This window comes from Syngnathus leptorhynchus, unplaced genomic scaffold (assembly GCF_054491065.1).
Source record: "Syngnathus leptorhynchus isolate UIUO unplaced genomic scaffold, UIUO_Slep HiC_scaffold_435, whole genome shotgun sequence".
In the NCBI taxonomy this organism is placed as follows: Eukaryota; Metazoa; Chordata; class Actinopteri; order Syngnathiformes; family Syngnathidae; genus Syngnathus; species Syngnathus leptorhynchus.
This window is the reverse complement of record NW_028232378.1, coordinates 17,501-20,850: the sequence shown is the minus strand read 5'-3', so window position 1 is coordinate 20,850 and position 3,350 is coordinate 17,501.

The window sequence follows — 3,350 nt, the reverse complement described above, 5'->3', positions numbered from 1 at the left end:
GCCTTGTGGACACGCCGTTGTAAATGAATGGGCTTTCGCACTTAGTGCAATTTTAGCACACTCTCTGACTGGAGCTATGGAAGTATGGAGCTATGGAGCCACCAGCCACCCAGGCTGGAGCTATGGAGCTATGGAGCTCTGGTGCTATGGAGCTATGGAGCTCTGGTGCTATGGAGCTATGGAGCTCTGGTGCTATGGAGCTATGGAGCTCTGGTGCTATGGAGCTATGGAGCTCTGGTGCTATGGAGCTATGGAGCTCTGGTGCTATGGAGCTATGGAGCTCTGGTGCTATGGAGCTATGGAGCTCTGGTGCTATGGAGCTATGGAGCTCTGGTGCTATGGAGCTATGGAGCTCTGGTGCTATGGAGCTATGGAGCTCTGGTGCTATGGAGCTATGGAGCTATGGAGCTCTGGTGCTATGGAGCTATGGAGCTCTGGTGCTATGGAGCTATGGAGCTCTGGTGCTATGGAGCTATGGAGCTCTGGTGCTATGGAGCTCTGGTGCTATGGAGCTATGGAGCTCTGGTGCTATGGAGCTCTGGAGCTCTGGAGGTATGGAGCTATGGAGCCACCAGCCAGCACCCTCCGTGGCTGGATCAATGGAAGTGTTTTAGGTACCAGGCAGCCAAAGGGCCGAGGCCTCACGCTCGACCACGCCGGCGCAGAGTTCCAGCCGCTCGGATAAGCTCTGTCACTCACCCGCCGCGCAGCCACCGGTAACGGGGAAATGTCGCCGCCTTGTGGACACGCCGTTGTAAATGAATGGGCTTTCGCACTTAGTGCAATTTTAGCACACTCTCTGACTGGAGCTATGGAAGTATGGAGCTATGGAGCCACCAGCCACCCAGGCTGGAGCTATGGAGCTATGGAGCTCTGGTGCTATGGAGCTATGGAGCTCTGGTGCTATGGAGCTATGGAGCTCTGGTGCTATGGAGCTATGGAGCTCTGGTGCTATGGAGCTATGGAGCTCTGGTGCTATGGAGCTATGGAGCTATGGAGCTCTGGTGCTATGGAGCTATGGAGCTCTGGTGCTATGGAGCTATGGAGCTCTGGTGCTATGGAGCTATGGAGCTCTGGTGCTATGGAGCTCTGGTGCGATGGAGCTATGGAGCTCTGGTGCTATGGAGCTCTGGAGCTCTGGAGGTATGGAGCTATGGAGCCACCAGCCAGCACCCTCCGTGGCTGGATCAATGGAAGTGTTTTAGGTACCAGGCAGCCAAAGGGCCGAGGCCTCACGCTCGACCACGCCGGCGCAGAGTTCCAGCCGCTCGGATAAGCTCTGTCACTCACCCGCCGCGCAGCCACCGGTAACGGGGAAATGTCGCCGCCTTGTGGACACGCCGTTGTAAATGAATGGGCTTTCGCACTTAGTGCAATTTTAGCACACTCTCTGACTGGAGCTATGGAAGTATGGAGCTATGGAGCCACCAGCCACCCAGGCTGGAGCTATGGAGCTATGGAGCTCTGGTGCTATGGAGCTATGGAGCTCTGGTGCTATGGAGCTATGGAGCTCTGGTGCTATGGAGCTATGGAGCTCTGGTGCTATGGAGCTATGGAGCTCTGGTGCTATGGAGCTATGGAGCTCTGGTGCTATGGAGCTATGGAGCTCTGGTGCTATGGAGCTATGGAGCTCTGGTGCTATGGAGCTATGGAGCTCTGGTGCTATGGAGCTATGGAGCTCTGGTGCTATGGAGCTATGGAGCTCTGGTGCTATGGAGCTCTGGAGCTCTGGTGCTATGGAGCTATGGAGCTATGGAGCCACCAGCCAGCACCCTCCGTGGCTGGATCAATGGAAGTGTTTTAGGTACCAGGCAGCCAAAGGGCCGGGGCCTCACGCTCGACCACGCCGGCGCAGAGTTCCAGCCGCTCGGATAAGCTCTGTCACTCACCCGCCACGCAGCCACCGGTAACGGGGAAATGTCGCCGCCTGGCGGACACGCCGTTGTAAATGAATGGGCTTTCGCACTTAGTGCAATTTTCGCCAACTCTCTGACTGGAGCTATGGAAGTATGGAGCTATGGAGCCACCAGCCACCCAGGCTGGAGCTATGGAGCTCTGGAGGTATGGAGCCCTGGAGCTATGGAGCTATGGAGCCCTGGAGCTATGGAGCCCTGGAGCTATGGAGCTATGGAGCTCTGGTGCTATGGAGCTATGGAGCTCTGGTGCTATGGAGCTATGGAGCTCTGGTGCTATGGAGCTATGGAGCTCTGGTGCTATGGAGCTATGTAGCTCTGGTGCTATGGAGCTATGGAGCTCTGGTGCTATGGAGCTATGGAGCTCTGGTGCTATGGAGCTATGGAGCTCTGGTGCTATGGAGCTATGGAGCTCTGGTGCTATGGAGCTATGGAGCTATGGAGCCACCAGCCAGCACCCTCCGTGGCTGGATCAATGGAAGTGTTTTAGGTACCAGGCAGCCAAAGGGCCGGGGCCTCACGCTCGACCACGCCGGCGCAGAGTTCCAGCCGCTCGGATAAGCTCTGTCACTCACCCGCCACGCAGCCACCGGTAACGGGGAAATGTCGCCGCCTGGCGGACACGCCGTTGTAAATGAATGGGCTTTCGCACTTAGTGCAATTTTCGCCAACTCTCTGACTGGAGCTATGGAAGTATGGAGCTATGGAGCCACCAGCCACCCAGGCTGGAGCTATGGAGCTCTGGAGGTATGGAGCTATGGAGCCCTGGAGCTATGGAGCTATGGAGCCCTGGAGCTATGGAGCCCTGGAGCTATGGAGCTATGGAGCCCTGGTGCTATGGAGCTATGGAGCTCTGGTGCTATGGAGCTATGGAGCTCTGGTGCTATGGAGCTATGGAGCTCTGGTGCTATGGAGCTATGTAGCTCTGGTGCTATGGAGCTATGGAGCTCTGGTGCTATGGAGCTATGGAGCTCTGGTGCTATGGAGCTATGGAGCTCTGGTGCTATGGAGCTATGGAGCTCTGGTGCTATGGAGCTATGGAGCTATGGAGCCACCAGCCAGCACCCTCCGTGGCTGGATCAATGGAAGTGTTTTAGGTACCAGGCAGCCAAAGGGCCGGGGCCTCACGCTCGACCACGCCGGCGCAGAGTTCCAGCCGCTCGGATAAGCTCTGTCACTCACCCGCCGCGCAGCCACCGGTAACGGGGAAATGTCGCCGCCTGGCGGACACGCCGTTGTAAATGAATGGGCTTTCGCACTTAGTGCAATTTTAGCCAACTCCGTGGCTGCAAGTATGGAAGTATGGAGCTATGGAGCCACCAGCCAGCACCCTCCGCGGCTGGAGCTATGGAAGTATGGAGCTATGGAGCTCTGGGGCTATGGAAGTATGGAGCTCTGGGGCTATGGAGCTCCGGGGCTATGGAGCTCCGGGGCTAT